Here is an 18,887-nt window from a genome sequence, read left to right as displayed (position 1 = left end):
TTCACCTTTTGTGCTGTCCCACATAATAGCTAAAAGAAGAGACAGCCCTGACCTGCCTCACTGGGCAGGCTCTGGAACTAAGCTAGCACATGCATTTAATGCTGCTTAACCGGTCTACGAAACTGGTCCGCAAAAATGTTTTCAGACTTATTTTGGGGTTAAAGGAAACACACCCTTGGTGAATGTGGGTGCACAAATGGCTTGTTTTTCAAATTTAAATACATATTGTTCATTCGGAAAGCACGAATTAACAATCATAAAGTGACTTATTCACATATAAACTTACACCAGTAAGGTGTAATTTTACATGTGAGCAAATGAGAGGAAGTTCTAAGTCAGAAATACCTAGGAAAGTAGGTGATGATAGACATTGTGGGTATTCACAAAAGGCATTCTTACCCTGCACCTGGAGCAGGAGTAAATGATTATCTATAGGGCGAGGTAAGACTTTCAACATTAATGTTTGTAGTGGAAGGAGTTTCTTCAATGAGAACAATATTGTCCCTGTGGATAAAAGAAATTCGTAAAATGCATTTTTTAAAGCCTGTATGTATGCTTGAAAGTATCCCTGTTATAGTTTCACATGCCAAAATCCACGTCCGAAACTGAGAATTCAGAAACAAATTCCCGAGCTACCCTTGGGACACTGCAGCTGACTCAGTTTACCAAGAATAAACATAGATGTCTCAAATGGACAGAATATTTTTCCCAAGCACTGGTGTAAGTGCAGAGAGTACATTGTCCCTTAGAGTCAACCCTGATTGTATTTTTGTGCCATCAAAGGTAAAGACACTTACAAGAGAATCTGTGTCAATGCCTAAAGGAAGGAGTTCGTTTGTCAGAGAAATCAGCATGGTGTTTGTCAGGCCTTCCAACAGCTTTCGTGCACTTTTGACCTCTGACAATAGTAGAGAGGGAAAAGCACACAATGCCACTCAAAAGTCAAGCCTAAATGAATAAATGCCAACTACACTCTGCTATAGTCGTCTCGGCTCTTCAGTCTAAGAAACATTACATTTTTAAATATAGATAGAATGTCATATCTAATGTCCAGTCGTCTATTCTACGGAGCGAAACAGATCTCAATAGTTTTAAACCGTGCTTCCTCGCCACTATTAAAGCACCTAAAAGCCAAATCTTTTGTGCCATATCAGGCTAAAAGCCCCCCCCCCCCACCCCCTTGAATGAGAAAGAGCCAGTAAGGTGTTGTGCATAAAAATCAATTCAATCAAAAACATACTTCCAAAAGCGTGTCACCCACAGCAAACATCAAGAAGTTCCTGAACCTTGGTGACATGTTCTACCTAACTGAGAGGCAAATAATGGCAGTCTAGCAGTATAAACTAGCACCTAGTACGATTTATTATCAGAATATTGACACTGAAATATCGACTTGTGAAAATATTGTGGCTAAAGTATCGACAACCAGAATACAGTGAAGATATGGATGTATAGGCATATAGGTAGATTTCACTTCACATACATGCACTTTGATGATATACATCTCATCATACATTCTGTACTTATCATCAAGGTACACGCATGTAAAGTGAAGTAAATCTATACTTACTTGTGCGCACAGAAATTAACTGTATTCTGGTAGTTAATATTTTTGCCTCGATATTTTGTCATGTTCGTCTTTTTGTCTTCAATATTATGACACTCAATATCCAGCACAGTCAAAATTCTATGTTGTTCCAATAACAGGTTAAGCTATATTTTCCACAAAGGAAAAACACCATAAATAATTCAGACGATATGACCTAGATCCACTCATCTTGTTCCTGGCCGAATCAATCCTACAATTAGCTGTTTTTTCCAATCTTTACCTATCTTTGTCTAGTTGTAACTTATAGATCAGCAGTTCCCAAACTGTGGGGGTCACAAGCCAATTTTTCTTGGGCTGCGAAATTCCTGGCTTTATCCTATTTATTATCTACATAAACAGGACAATGCAGAGAAAACACACATAACTAGGAATACAAGCACGCCTATCCACTGGTGCCATGTTGCATTTACTGTGTAAACTAAGTATTTAGACCATTAGAACTGGGTTGGAGACAGTAATAAATCAAGCACAAGCTGAGGCCGAATCAGCCCTACTGGGTTTCCAGCCGGACTGGCTTGCAGGTAGTTAGGGGCCATATGTACAAAATATAGGGATTGCGATTTCCGAATTGCCATTAGGAAATCGCAATTCCGAATGCATGAAAACATACAAGTTTGAAATAGTGATTCCTAGTGGATCACAAATCTACCTACCTCATTAATATTATTGAAGTAGGTCACAGTTTAGAACCCATTAGAAACTGCAGCCATCACATGGATGGTGGCCTGCTGGGATCAGTAGACCACTATGTATGTGATTGCTTTTTATTAAAGCAGTTGTTTTTGTTTTATAAGGCAGCTCCTTTTCCTTAAAGAAAAACGGGGTGTTTAAAAAAAAAAATAATAATAATGTTTACGTTTCATTTTTTAAAGAGCAGGCAGTGGTCCAAGAGACCACTGCCGGTTCTTGAAAAGTATCTGTTTCACAAAGGGGGAGGGGTCCCATGTGGACCCTTTACCATTTACGAACGGTTACCACCACCTTTGTGGTGTCAGTAAAAAAACATAATGTTTTGGTATGGTAATTTTGCCATAAAACATTCATACATATTACTGCTATTCAGTATATGGAAGGGACCCCCTAAACATGCCGCTTCCAAGTATCAAATTGCTGAACACAAATTGTGATTCAGTAACATGTTACTGAATCGTAATTTGTGCTTTGTACATACAAAAATGCATTTTTATGTTTGGAAACGGTCAAATTCTGTGATTCACAGAATTGGGCCGTTTCCAGCTGCAAAACTGCTTTTGTACATACAGCTTTTCATTGTTACGTAGCCTAGTCACCCAAGCCTACGCAGCCTAGAGAGGTGCATGCAGCTAACAAAACCATCATACTGAAGGCTGCAGCCTCAACTCAGGCTGAGGCTATTGATCTGGAAAACAACAGAAAAGCAGATGCTGCAAATTTGTCAAGGTCAGGAATATCCGTGTCTCATCTCAAGAAGGAGCTTGGTTTCAGCTCCTGCCCAAACATGGCTCAGAAGCAGACTAAACCTTTAAACCTAGGTGAGTCTCAAAAGTATGTTGTCCTAAAAACTGGACTGTGGTTCTAAAAAGTTTGAGAAGTGCTGTTACAGATATGGATGCTAAATGTAACCCATCAGCTACCATCCTTTATATCTCTCAAATGCCACGCGCACTAATAGGAAGACTGTCGAAACACTGCTTGAGGTCTCAGAACAACTTGTATCATTGCAATTCTTTGTGACTTAGCTTCTATTTACATTTTCGGTTCTCAAAATCCACCATAGTTGAACCCGTCCAGATACGCACAATTTTAGAAAAATCCCTTCCTGAGCAATGTGCTCCAAAACAGTATTTTCCGTATTTCAATCATATGCTTGACAGCAATAATACACATATTGACGTTTGGATTCTTATCCACAGAGACCACAAAGGAATGCGGCCACCGTCTTGTTTTCCAGTCTACACCATTTTGGCCTTTTATCATGTGGAGTGTATAACCAATGGAAAGAAGCTCGCACAGTAAAGGCTTAGTTTTCTTTTTTTCTTTTTGAGAACTAAAACACCCACTGGGATTAACAGAGTTCTAGAGTCTGGCTAGGACATAAACTCAGAGTGGTCAAGCCGGTGCAGTGACACTCCCGGCCAGAGGGGAGGTGGTGGCTGTAGTTATTTATAAGACACCCCAGAGGCTGTCCTTTGTTTATGCATGGCCGTCTGCCTAGTGCCTCGCTGTCTTGGGGAATCACGGCGGGGTAGGTAGGCAGGCCTCAGAAAAGCTGTGGGGGGGGAGGCTTTCTGAAATGGCCTACTCCGGTCCGGACCGGACCAACGGCCATGAGCTAAGAGATGCTTTATAATTAGATGGCTGCAAGGTCGGTTATCCAATTATAGAACCGGTTTAACTTGTGCAATTACAAGGGCATTGTTCTTGAGGGTCCATCTTGCATGGCACATGTGCATGTTACTTTTGCAGCAGGTTAGGTTGCAGTCATTAAAGATCCCGCCTGGACGTTTCTAGCGCTGAGAGGGGATAGGTAGCGGCTGTCTCTGCAGCTGAGAGCTGCAAACTTCACAACTGCCAATGCAGTAGTCTGTAGTTATAGTTGCGCAGGGCTCATTTTTTCAGCATTAACAAGCCATTGTGCTCAGACCGCCGTGCCTCCTCCCTGAGATTTCCAAACCGTTCATGAAACCCTGAAGCCAAGCGCTACAGTTTTAAGCTGCGTAACACCTATTTAATCTGTGAAATGTCTGTGTCCTAAATCCTAGCAATCGCGATAGTGCTAAAACTATCCTGTCATCTGTTTTGTATTTCTCCACAAGCAAAGCACGTGGCAAAGGTCACTGGAGGGTCTCAGAACTCTGTGCTGAGCCACCCCTGCAAGTATCATCATATGATTACCATAGTCACGTTTTCTATAACTTTCTGTAATGTGAAAGAATTTATTTTGTTCAGCAGTTCAGCTCGAGGTGAGCCACGCAGTAGATCACTCTTTCTGGTGGGTGTTGGTGCTGATCTCTCTTGCACGGCTTTAGTAGGGCCAGAAAAGGGACAAAGCCCACCAATCTCTTTGAACCGATTCACTCTCATATGCAATGAAAACAATGCACACACACTACACTTATCAAACAAGAGCTAGAATGCAGTAAGACAGTTGAAAATCAAGCAATAAAGGCTTCTTCTGGCTTACTCCTTCTTCCACATGCTTCCCGGTCTCTTGCTTCCCAAAAGTAATGTTCGTTTCTAATGAGTTTTCATATGGAGTACGCTGCTAATTTAAGGCCAGATAAGCATTCCCAAAAAGGAAGACAACGGTATTTGCCCCATCACACAGCTGGGTTAAGTAGGGAAATCGGGATTCAGTTGCAAGTCTCTGGTTCCTAAAGTCTGTAACTATCTTGCCTCATCGCTGCAGAGCTGCGGGAAGAGGACGGCGGAGGTCGCCTGGGTGGACATATTGATAGCTTACTGAGTAGATAAGAGGAGAGGGGCTGAAACCAGATGTTGTCGGAGTCTCTCATATGTGGCCCTGCAACTAGGAAACGTCTCTGCCTCTTAAGTACTGCTGCAGGCCCTGGGTGAGCCATGCTTTAGATAAAGTCAGAGCCATTATGATGGGAGTCATCTAGGTGTAACACAGGGTGTGTGCAGGCAAGTATATATAGTTTTCATAAACAGTGCCCGCCTCTGAAGGATACATACTTCTGCAAGTGCTGTGAGGAACTGAGTCACAAGCTGGAGGAAGGAATTCCACTCTGTCTGACTGGTTCGAGCTCGTCCCTGAAACTGCCTTGTAATTCACATCTGAGCAGTTAGGGCTTCCGATGTGACACTCCTTGCCAAAGTATATCGCTAGCCTCTTAACAACCAGTGCTGACATTCTTATATGTATTGCTATTTGATATTTTAAGAGACTTTGTAGTCCTGGATTTTTTTTCAGGAAACCTGCAATACCCATGGAATCCCTATTCTAATGTGATTTACTCATCAAGTGTGCGCTATACCAGTGTATCTTTTAAGTTTTTCACACTAGTTGACCTTGTCTCAATAATAATTGTATGTGAACTCTACCAGTGTACCCAGTATGCGTATGATGCTACTGTGCAGTATTACCCAACTGATCAAGGATGCTGCACCAGGTTTCACGTTAAATGCACTTTGCTAAAATGCGATGCCAGCATAGGCATTTTTTTTTGAGTCCTCATATATAGCCATATACAGACAAGATCAACCACATCAAATTCAGAACCAGGGTCTGGGCCTGGTGGACCACCTGGGCTCAGATAGCAAAAGGCCCCCATCAGCCTTAGGGGGGAGGGCAGAGCTAATCCGCCCCCAACTTCCAGGTTATTGGATCTTCAAGGCTTAATCATTGGACTCATACAAATACCAAAAATTAAGCCTGGTTATTTCCCACTGGCCTCATGCCTACCGAGATGGTTCTAAAAAACAAAAAAGGGGTCCCATATTCTAAGGGACCTGTCCGAGCCGTTACTACAGTCTGAATCAGAGATTCTCTTAATTGACAACAACCAATCCTTATGAGTGTGGGGGGGGACTAGAGATCCACTTGATACGTATTTCCCGCTGGGCTATCAGAACCAAATAGGAAAAGAGATGCATTAAGGGCCTCTCCAATCCATCACACAAACTCCTCTTGGCGGTCTCGAATAACCCAAATTGGAAGAGTTATCTCGCTACACCTATTTATAATAGATTAAATTGATTTACCCACTTGTTCCCAAAAAGTATGAATCCCTGGACACTGCCACCAAAGATATATATCATCTGCCCCCACTAAATCACATTTTGGGCAGCATCTCTTACCTTGGTAAATTATTTTAGCAAACCTTTTAGGGGTCCAGTAGTCCCGATACATGGTGAACAAGTGGTTCTGCCGTGAAGGGGCAGATTTAACCACAGACCAGAGAATCTTCATAGAGGTCCGCCAGAGATAAGGGAGCTCAAGTGCAGGAAACGCCAAGTCCCATCCCTCTGCAGAGGGTGGGCAAGATGCCTCTTCAGCTTGTATAAGTGCCCAGTACCACTTGGAAACCTCTTTCTTTTGGCTTAATGGACCCGTAATTTCCTTCTCACATCCTGTAGAACACGCAGCCTCAGGTTCCCGTTGCAACCATCCTTTAATTTGCAGGTATTTAAACCTAGATAATTTAGCGTTGGTTACTTCAGAAAGGGATTCCCAAGAGCTAACCAAGCCCCCACTGACTAGTTGTCCCCACTGCACAATTCCTCCCTCTATCAGTGGTTTAGCTAGTACATCCTGGAGACACATCGGAGTGCAAGGAGAATTCCAGATTGGGGCCAACTCACTGAAATATGGGCTACCCAGTCTTCTTCTTACTACATACCAGATACTACAAGCATTGAAGAGAGTTTTAAGTCTAACTTTTTTGTAATACTTGGGATGACCAAATTTATAAAGAAACTGTGTACCCTGGTCTCGGAAGCATCCTATCAGAGCCTGTAATCGGGGGAGAGGTGTTCCTTAGAAAGAAGTGATCTAACATTTTTCAGCTGGAATGCCCAGTAGTAGAGTTAAAAATCCGGAAGTGCAATTCCCCCATCTAGCTTTTTCTTTCTCAATTTTTTCCATGCTATTCTGGGTTTATTATAGGACCAAATGAAGCTAACTAACACCCCCTGCAATCGCCTTAGCCATTCCTTTTTAAAAGATAGAGGGAAAACATTAAAGATAAAGGTGAATTTTGGTAGTATCACCATCTTTATTAAGTTCATTCTGCCTTGGATAGAGAGACGTAGATGGGACCATTAAAGGAGTAGCTTCCTTGTTTCCCTTAGATGATGCTCAAAGTTCACCTGGGCCATCTCTGCTAAATTCTTGACCACTTTGACCACTAGATATCGAATTTTGTCTTTTTCCAATGGATTGTTCAAAGGGCCATTCCAACTCATTACTTCAGATTTATCTGCGTTAATTTAGTAACCTGAAATTTCTCCAAAGCTGGCCATGATTTCCAAAAGTACTGGGAGAGCACATTGAGGGTTCTGTGTGTATATCAGAAGTCATCCGCATATAGAGCTTCCTTCAGGACCCAGCCACGATAAAGAAAAGGCACAATTCTCTGGTCTGCCCTGATTCTCCTGGCCAGAGGCTCAATATAAAGATTAAAGAGAAGAGGGGAGAGAGGGCAACCCTGTTGTGTCCCCCGTTCGATCTTAAAGTGTGGGGAAAAGATACCATTAACCAGAAACCGAGCTGATGGGGCCTTATAAATAGTTTTAATTGCATTAAGAAAATTGTCACCCAGGTTATTATGGTCAATAACCGCCTGCAAAAAGAGCCAGTTCACTCGGTCAAAAGCCTTGGCAGCATCGATTGTGGAGATGGTTGAAGGCATATTATAGGTGGATGCAATATCAATTGCAGCAACTAGCTCATGGGTCAGATCCCCTAAATGTCGATTTCTCACAAAGCCCTTCTGGTTAACATGGACTAGATCACTGATCACTTTATCCAACCTCCATGCCAACAGTTGGCCAAAAAGTTTATATTCATTATTAAGCACAGAAATAGGTCTATAGGACTCACATTTTCTAGTATCTTTCTGTGGCTTTAGTATTATTAAAGTAATAATAGCTTCATTCCAGGAGGACGGAACCGGTGAAGAATCTATAAAAATCGAGTTCATTAGCTGAATCAGGACTGGCGCAAGTTCATCTTTGAGGAGTTTGTATAATTCAGCAGATATTCCTTTTGGACCGGGAGCCTTCCCATTTTCAAACCAGCCATGACACTTTCTATCTCACAACGGAGAAAGCATTGATTGAGGCTCAGCTTCTTAACTGAATCTAGCTTGGGAAGTGTGTCAACCTTCAACCATTCTTCAATCGCCTCTGCTGAAATCACTGAGTCGTCTCTATATAGTTGAGAAAATAACTTGACAAATTCTCCTATAATGTCTTGGTCTTCTGAGGAGGATCTGCCAGTTTTGCCTAGTATCACTCCTTTAATCCTATTCCTAATGTTATCAGACCTAGTCTTCCAAGCTAATAACTTGCCACAGCCTTTACCATACTCAAAATGTGCCAGCTTGCTAGCTTCCCATCTACTCTTCACAATTGATTCTAGCAAGACCTCGAGTGAATTTTGGGCTTCCTGGATCTGATACTGTAGGTCTGCCTGCGTTGTTGGGTCCTGAGAGGATAGCCTTTGGGCTTGCAGAATGTGAAGTTTATCCTCAAGAGACTCTATTGTTATTCTGGTTCTCCTGGCTCTAAAAGCACAGATAAAGGCCTTATATGTTTCCCAAACCGTGGCTATTGGAGCAAAACTTAATTTGATCTAAAAAAAATCCTTGGAGTCCCTTGTCAACTTTAAAACAATATCTTCTTCTCTCAAAAGGGAGCGATCTAGTGTCCATCTAGTACAAGTACGAGAGACAGATAGACTTTAAAAAAAATCTTTTTATTAATGTAAAAGAACATTGTAATGTATACATTTGAGCAATCAACACAGTTCACTTTATTATTCACAATATACAAATCCAAAGTGAGAAGGATATATGGGGAGTGAAGAGGAAAAGAGAAGAAGAAATAGATGATAGAGCTATGCGACTAACTGTGTGAGCTGTCTAGACGGGGGTGCCAGACATAAGTAATCTTTCATTGGGCATGTGCCGCCCTAGAGATGATGTGCTTGTGTAAGTGGCCTGGAGAGGGCGGGGGGGAAGGGAGGAGGGGGAGAGGAGAAGCACTCGTAAACAGGATCTCTGATATTGAGGAGGGATAGGGGGAATCGCCTATAGTGATGCGATGCGTTGGGTGCTAATGTACCAGATCAGCGTAATCGTGGCCTCGCAAGTGCGGCCAACGGCTTCTTCTAATGATGTGCTGCAGGCGGTCACCCACTTCCGTCTCAGTCCCCGGTGGTTACCCCCGGACCAGATCTCCCCCTGTGTGGTCCTCTCCATTTGCTATGATAACTAGGCGGGGGGCTGCTCATTTTGTTTATACTACTAAGGACAGTGTAGTTGATGTGTGGGTGTGGGGTTGGGGTCAGGGCTTGACATGCGTCCACGGGTCTCAAGGTCTGGTTGAGTCTTGAATTTATGAATAATGATGATCTAGTGGTCAGGCATGGTCACTTTATCAAGGCGGGCGGTAGTCGTCCTTGGCTTCTAGAGATGCAACCAGGGCGCCCCATGTGTCTATCCCTTTGACCTGTAATCCTCTGTCTTGCAATGAGTGTAACGTGTTTGCCTCCCCCCTCGCCCACTGCAGCAAGTCTTTTAACCATTGTCGAATGTCTGGTGCAGCCGGTGCCTTCCATCGCATTGCTATCAACCACTTAAATAGGATGAAAGCCAGCTCGATACATTTCTGTGTTTGCTTGTTCGTTTTTGGGCGAGGGCGGATGCCCAGGAGACATGAAGCAGGTGTGGGGGAGAGTGGGCGTCAAACCAGTTCAGCCGTCAAGGTAGTCACCTCCTGCCAGGCGCGCAAGAGAGGGGGGCATTCCCAAGTCATATCGAAAAAGGTTGCACCTATCTCGCCGCATTGCGGGCACTCACGGGGAGACTGAGGAAATATGTGCTGCAGACGGTGTGGGGAGAGATAGGTTTGGTGTAGGTAGTTGAACTGGGTAAAGCGGAACCTGGGGTTGCGAGACACAGACCGGACCAGACCCAATGCCATATTCCAGTCACGTTGATCTAATGAGGTCAATAGGGTGCTGTCCCACCATGCCTTTCCCTGGGTTGAGCAACCTCCAGGTTATCTAGAAGTATTTTGTATAGCTGTGAAATGCTGCGTTGTTCTCCTAAGCCAAAAAGCAACTCGCGAGAGACAGATAGACTTATAGTCAGCTGTACAGCAGAGCAGTCCGAGAGATGGCTTGGCTGGTGGGAGACTGCCATTAGGTATTTCGAAGTTTAATGTCTATCAGAAAGAAGTCAATTCTGGAAGCATGCCCAAGCTTCTTGTTACGGAAAGTGAAATCCTTGGTTTGACCCATTCTGCTTCGTCAAGGGTCAATCAGGCCAACATTTTCCATCATATTGTGTGAGTAAGCTCTCATGCTAGGTGTACTAAAAGCCAGTCAGGGCGTAGACCTATCTAGGGGAGGATTAAGCAAAACATTAAGGGGCTGATTCCAACCCATGCGGCCAAAATACCGCTTCCCTCATTCCGACATTCCCGCTGGGCCGGCGGGCGCTAACCAAGTTAGCGCCGGCCGGCCCAGCGGGAATGGGGGCCGCAACACAGGAGCCAGCTCCGAATGGAGCCGGCGGTGTTGCGGCGGTGCGACGGGGGCAGTTGCACCCGTCGCGCTTTTCACTGTCTGCCAGGCAGACAGTGAAAAGCTTCATGGGGCCCTGTTAGGGGGGCCCTGCACTGCCCATGCCAGCATGGGCAGTGCTGGGGCCCCCAGGGGCCCCAGGACACCCCTTACCGCTAGCCTCTTCCTGGCAGTGAAAACTGCCAGAAACAGGCTGGCGGTAAGGGGGTCAGAATCCCCAGGGCAGCGCTGCGGTCAGAATGGGCTTGGATTCGCCCAGCCGGGGCAAAAACGTCGGGAAACCGCCGGCCCCGGTTTTCTGACCGCGGCTTTACCGCTGCGGTCAGAATGGGCTTGGAAGCACCGCCAGCCTGTTGGCGGTGCTTCCGTCATTCGTGGCCCTGGCGGTCTTGGACCGCCAGGGTCAGAATGACCCCCTAAATCTCCACCAGCAATTATTATGTTCTGAGCTCTTCTGGTCAATTGCTCATAAAGATACCTAAGTGGTCCAGGATCGTCCACGCTGGGACCATAATAGGATATTAAAGTGTATTGAATCCCTCCTAAGTTAATATTTGCTAAGATCCATCTCCCCCTAGAATCACCACTGATGTCTGTCAGCTGACTTCGAATGCTATTCTTTACTATAATCGCAACCCCTTTCACATTGCAAGATTCATTAGTACAAGCAAAGTGGGCGATCCATCTTTGTGACTTAAGAATCCTCATCCACTCCTCATATCTTAAATGGATCTCCTGCAGGAGAATGATCTGGCTATCAGACAATCTTAGGAATTCCAAAATTCTCCTTCTCCTACTGCTCACTCTAAGGCCATTCACATTCCAGGTCAAAATTCTGAGTTTAACTATATCACCAGGGTGCACCATCATGTCTTACCCAGTTAATAAAAAACTCTTGTCTTACTACAACAGTTATACAATCGTAAAAGGACTCAATTTTTTTTTCTTTTTTTTTTTTCCCTATCTGCTCCCCACCCATTGTGACTTAAATCGAATCATTAAGGCAAATAGTGCACCAGCTTAGGCATGTATGTACTGTGCCAGCGTTCCCATTATGTCCATACACCTGTTTACTGTAGCACTGTGGTATACATAATGTACTCTGCAAGGGTATTCATGATTTGCACTGTACGAATGTAGCATTTTTGTCATGTGCACAAACCTAATAGACAGCCTAGTATTCAAATTTCGTGCCCTTCACTACTGTACCAGCAAAGTGACTATGCTATCTATACTGATTTGTAGTCCCAGCAAACTCGTTAGGGTGCATTATGTTAAGGTACTATATGGGAGCAATCGTTTTGCGTACACTATGTAAACGTACTGTGCAGCACTCTCACTCTCTCAACTTTATTTATTTATCTATTTATTTGTTTGGGAATTTTATGCACAATTGTATTATGTAATGGGCATTTGCATAGCGGTTGCTGCTATAATTATTGCATCATACCCCATTGTCAATTTGGGCACCATTTTCAGGCTACCTGGCACCATTTGTGCCTGTTGTTTGATGGTGTTTGGTTTTGTAAGATTAGGAGAGCGTTTGTTCAATTTTCAGTATTGTAGTGGTTTGTGAAGTTCAGTCTTAAAACTAGTTCAATCTTAGAAGATTGTTGAAGTGCCATTTGAATATAGATCCGTGTAATGAAGGATCTTTCACATTTCTTTAGATACAATGTCAACTGTTCGGTATTCATTTGGTGTAAAGTCCCTTCTATGTAAGCATCATTACATAGGTAGATAAATATGATGTTGTGCTGTGCACATGAGGGTGTGGTAGATGTTTTCTGCCGATGTTAAGTGGATGACCTTAGAATGATCATGGCTGGTTGCAATCTCAGCACACTGATCTTGTTAGATCTTTTGACTGCATTCAGCAGCACCTACCACCCTCTTCTACTGCCTTTAGGTGACTGATCCATCCAAGATTCAGCTTTGTAGTGGATAAAATCATTCTACATTATCAGAATGAAGCATTTCAACTTGGGCTGGTCACAACAGCTCAAAAACTGTCTTGCTATTCCTAACTTGTTTGGTTTTCGCCTTAACAGATTCAGCAAGATCTCACAATGCTGCTTGATTCTAATTTAGTGCTTAACCAGACAGAAAAGCCTAAAACCTTGTGTTAATTCATCTTAAGGTTTTGGTCTCCTTAAAGCCACAATAACTAATGCCTTTGTCCAATCTCACCTGCACTTTGGCAATGTTGTCTGTCTTAGCCTCTAACAAAATACCAAGGGCCAGATGTATCAAGATTCAAGTTAGCGATTCTCAAATTGCGATTTTTAAGAAACCGCAATTTAAGAAATGCAAAAAGCAATGTATTAAAATAGAAAATCTCTAATAGAGATTTCTTAAAATTCGCAAACGCAATTTGCGAGATGCAAATTCCGAATCACAAAAATGTTTGTGATTCGGTAATTGAAAATCGCAAATTGTGAAAACAGAAAACCAGAACAGCCTGATGATATCACAACCAGGAAGTGAGTCATCCCATGCTGTTTCCAGAAGCCATACCCACAGGAGCAGGGAGAAAGACACACCAGGGAGTCAGCATTGTGATTAAGACAGGACCAAACTGCAACATGGCCAATGCTGGAAATGGGAAGGAGAAGGGAGACAGGAAGAGGAAGCTAAAATTTAGTGAGGCAGAATTGGAGGTGCTTATTGAGGAGGTTGTTGGGAACCATGATAGGCTATTTGGAGAAAACTCACTCCAAGTACCTGAGAGTGAGAAGCCGAAACTCTGGTCTGACATATAGACAAAAATAAGCGCAGTGGGTGTTGCGTATCGCTCTGTGGAGGAGATACGGAAGCGATGGTACGACTTGCAGTCCCGTGCCAAGGAGAGGGTGGCCAGCAGGCTTATGGAGGCAAGGAGCACCGGAGGCGGACTATCCACCCAGACACCGTCCACCCCTATGGAAGACCTGGTGGAGTCCACATTGCTGCCAGAAGCTGTCAGTGGTGTAACTGACATTGACACCTCAGGGACGCCCAGCACCAGCAAAGGTAAGGCCAGTAATTATTTGTATCCCCACATGTGAATGTGCAAATGTCCCTTAGGGAATAGAACATAGCTTGATGCACAGTGAAAAGTAGTCCATGTCCCGCCTTACATACAACACAACAGTGCCCTATGGAAGTGGTAGTACACAACCCTAAGGTGAATACACAACATAAATAGCAAAATAGTGGTCAGCCACATAGAGAAACACCACAACCGACTCAGGGTGACTCAATTTAATTGTACATTTAAAGCCACACTGTTGAAATCTGTAAAAAATGCTAGAACTGACATGCTGCACATTGTCCTTGCAGATGACTGGGTCCCTGCTGCTGCAGGATCTGAAAAAGTGGGGGAAGCAGAAACACAGCCACAATCTGACTCTAATACCAGTGAGTCCTACAGTATTGTTCTGAGTAGACACGGGGCAAGGAGGGTGTTACCACTGCCAGAGTCTAACCTGGACTCAGATGAGATGCCAGAACACGAATCCACACCACCACCAGACGCGAATCCCACAGGGAGACAGCAGTCTCTGCACCAGCGCCAGTGCCAGTCAACTCCCCTCAGGAGGTGCCACGATGCAGGCAGACAGTGCACAGTAGAAGGAGTGGGCCCATCAATCTTTGGCGGCCTTGAAGCTACCATGCTGAAGGTATAGCGCCTGCAATGCAAACAATTGAAGTCACTGCACAGACAGTTTGTGTCCCACAATAGCAGTATGGGGTTGTAACACAAGCAGTTGGAAACTCTGATTGAGGAACAGCAAACGCTGCTGAAAACACCAAGGAGTTGACACAGGCCATTGGGGAACTCTGCACTAAGATACGGAAGGAGCGCGTCAGCCAGCGCAGGCGCCATCACAAATATTTGGGGAGGTTTGATAGCTTCTGTAGATCTGTCAATCGGTTAGCAAGTTCTACAACCCTGATATCACGGCGTACCATTGCCACACAGGTGGAGATGGCACATTGCAGTCGGGACATTGCACAAGGCTTGGTGCAAATTACCAGCGTACTGGATGCCATGCAAACAGCACGCAGTGCCACAACCAGCGAACTGGGTGTTGGTGACAGTGAGGAGTCCTCTAGCCTCAGCAGTCTGACAGTCCCTGTGATTGATCCGAGTCGTCGCAATGCCAGACACATGTGAACCTGCAACTAGAGGTGCCAGCGAGGGCGCAGAGCACTCAAGTGGAGTGCATGGACGTAAGAAGTGATGTTGAGGGCTACAGGGTACCACCTACACATGTAAAAATACAGTCATGCTATGATGCTAATAGTGTGACACTGTGAATTGTTTATGTCTGCCCATTGTGAATAGCCATGTCCTAATGATACATTGTTCACCTGAAGTCAAGATAATAAAGATGGTAACTACAGAAATACATTTCATTTAAGTGGTTTTGTCATTACATCAAAAATGGTTGTGCGTGATGTCAGCACGTCTTTGCCTGCCCTCTGCTGCACTGGTCCTGCCTGCTGGTAGAAGGGGTGGTAGTGGATCATCATCCTCATCTGAGTCAGGCTCCGTGAGTTCCACTGGTATGCCCCTGGTGGTTGCTATGTTGTGCAAGAGAGCACAAGTGGCCACAATTTTGCATGTCGTCTCTGGGGTCTACCGTAGTGCACCTCCACTCTTATGTATGCACCTGAAGCGGCTCTTCAGCAGCCCAAAGGTGCGCTCCACCCCATTGCGGGTTGCCCTATGTGCACCATTGTACCTACTCTCTGATGGAGTTGCAGGGTTCAGGTAGGGCGTTAGCATATAGGTGCGCACAGAGTAGGCACTGTCTCCTGAATGCACAGAGAGTAAAATGAGTACATGTGCTGTCTGATGTCATGCTTACATCAATGCATTATTCTGAACTATCAAATTACCTAGTAGGTATCCTTCCCCAAACTCCCCAGCTAGCAGTCTTGTGTGTATCCCACTGTGGTGAAAGATGTATGAGTCATGTGTGCTCCCTGGGTATCTGGCCACGAGATCGGTAATGATGTAAGAGGCATTGCATATCACCTGTATGTTCATAGAATGATGGTGTTTCGGTTGCGATACACATACTCGCTGGACGATGGTGGATAGATGTCTACATGTGTCCCATCGATGGCACCTAGGACATGTGGGAACTGTGCTATCTGGTAGAAATTAACTTTGGTTTGTTGTAATGCCTGTGGGGTGTTGGGGAATCTATGTACAGTTGTATTCTGCTCAGCATGGCATTGAGAAATATGTTGAAAAATCTAGAGAGGGCACTCTGTGATACCCCTCCAGCTGCTGCTATGACCCCTTGATAGCTCCCTGAGGCTTGTAGGTGCAGGGAGCATAATACCTGCACAAGGGTGGGTAAGCTATTGGTCCTGTGTGTTGTGTACTGCAGCATGGGTTGCAGCTCAGCTATCAGGTCAAGTATAATGGCTGAGTTTAACCTGTACCTCTCATAAATTTCCTCCTCAGTCTGGTCAAAAAGGGTTATGCGCACTCTGAAAATGCGCTTCTGTCTCCTCCTCTTTCTCCTCAAACCTGCCAAACCTCATTCTCCACGCCATGACGTAGAGTGTAGCTATTGTGGAAGAGGAGCTGAGGCATTCTGGGTCTCTTTAGATAGGTTGCACCTGGTTATCACCTGGTTTCAGTTCGTGGTAAATTTCATGTGCAAACGGCCATCCTGCAAATAATCGCAAATTGCGTTTTTTTGCTGCATCGTATTGCGAATCCGTTTTTCGATGTCGCTATCTCCGCATTGCAAATAGTGTCCCGATTTTGCGGATTGCTATCTGCGAATCGCTAATCTCTATCGCAATTAGCGTTTTGGAAATTGCGATTCAGTAAATCATATCGCTATTTGCGATACAATATTTGCGACATGCTAATTCATGTCTCATGTGCAAAAAATTGCTATTTTAGCTATTTCTTATTTTCGCCCTGCGAATGCCTTTCATACATCGGAATTGGCATTTTTGCATTCGCAAAAGGACATTCGCACCGTTTGCGAATACAAAAACGCTTCATTCATGTGGCCCCAAATTTATTTTATTCATTTTATGGGAAACAGTCTAGTTTGCCTCCTGTTTTTAGGCCCAGGAGCCCTTCTTACTTTCTCCTGGGTGAATATTTGCAATTAGATAGATAGATAGATAGATAGATAGATAGATAGATAATGTGAATGTTAGTGTGTTGAATTAATGTTGGTATTGCAGTGCTTTTCCATCTACATGGATTTGGTGGCATATTGGGCTCAGGAGGGAGCAAGGATTCTGTTTAGTGAGTGGTGTCTGAGAATGACAAGTTGTGCTGTAGGATGTCGGATGAAGGCTAAATTAATAGATCTCAGAAGTCTGTAGTGGTATGCGAGATATGCACTGTCTCTAATGCACTCTGTGGGTGGATGTGTGGTGTGTCTTGGCTTTGTGTAAGTTGTGAATTCTACTAATTAGCACTTCTCTGAATTATGCACACTTTACTAACTATCGCGGTGCTAGCATAATCACAATTCCCTGCACTAATGCAGTCATTACTATATAAACAGGTTGTTTTAAGCCTCCAATTAGTGAGCTTTCAGTAGGCCTGCTGAGGGCCGCTTCAGTATGTAACTGCATTGAAAGGTTGAGTTTTTTTCCTAACATAACACTTTAAATACTTTTAAGCCATCACCGCTTAACATGTTTGTTTCTTACCTTCTTTAAGGAACTACCTTCCTGTTGACTACTTCCTTTTAAACATTTATACAGAGATATAACGCACTTACACGGCCTCATTTTAGAAGAGCAACTGTACAAGTATACCGTCTGTTAAGGATATTCCTAAGTATGCCAACACACATATTGTGGTGAGAGAACCTGAACACAAATTATTTCAAATGCTAATATAATTTCACTTTAAAATATATTTGGGACTTCTCTGACTAGACTTTTTTAGCCCAGCTTCGTGTTACTTGCTTTGCTGTTCCAGTGTGTTGGCTGCTCTTTTGTAGTTTGTTGTCCTCTACTATTTTCATATATTTGTTAGTACAAAAGTTGTAATTAGACATTTGATTTAAGTTCCCCAAGTGTATGAAGTTACTCTTATCTGACATAAATCTTATTCATATAAGCAGTGAACGTGTCGTATGATGTTTGACTACGATAGGTGGCCATTTTTTTTTTTTTTTTTTTTTTATGAGGTTATATGTGAATACAGCACCATCGCAGTCACTGACAGCATTTACATATGGTGGTTAAACAGCACTTGATCCCTACAGGGAGGGCCATTTAAATGTTATAGTGATCAGCAATTTTTAGAACACAACCCTTTAGAAATAAGTAAACAAAATTGTATCGTTCGTGTGTCACTAATCTGAAGAAGTTGGAACTTGATTAAGCCATAATTTTAGCCACAATAGTCAGTATTCTTTTTAGGATTCTCCTAAAATTAGAGTCTAGTTCTTTGCATCTCAATGAAAAGTTGAAGTTGGCTCATAATTTCATTGTCTACAAATAGGATATTTTTTGTTAGTTTCATAATTTATTGGCCTGATGACTGAGCTGGGCTTCAATGCTTTACTAAAATCGTGCTTCATCTCCTTGAAAATATCCAGTTTTTTGGGTGTTTCATATGCTGCACTTATGCTACTTCTGGAGATCTGAGCTGTTTGCCTTGAATCATGCGTCGCCCTCAAGCCAGTAAATCAAAGCTGGAACCCAGAGCTCTTTGACTAGCAATGAACAGTTTACCCAGTAGAGCACATTTCCATTCCACCTCAAATTGTTCCTATACGCAATTCGACGTGAGGGATGTTCTACTACTTGCTGTAAACCTATTATGTCTTCTGCACATAAACTTCAATTTTAGGGGAAAGTTCCTGGGTTAGAGCATGGGACACACCTTTCCTTCCCAGAAATGACTACTTAGCTCAAATACCAAATTTCTCATTACTGTAGCAAAAGCCTGGTGTATGCCACATGCTCACACGGATGGAGATGTTATCAAAGTAGAAAGCCGACTGCTTAGATGCACTATCAAAGGCAATGCAAAATACA

Source organism: Pleurodeles waltl, chromosome 4_1 (assembly GCF_031143425.1).
Source record: "Pleurodeles waltl isolate 20211129_DDA chromosome 4_1, aPleWal1.hap1.20221129, whole genome shotgun sequence".
Lineage (NCBI taxonomy): Eukaryota > Metazoa > Chordata > Amphibia > Caudata > Salamandridae > Pleurodeles > Pleurodeles waltl.
The sequence above is the reverse complement of the archived record's forward strand: the minus strand, read 5'-3'. Positions refer to the sequence as shown.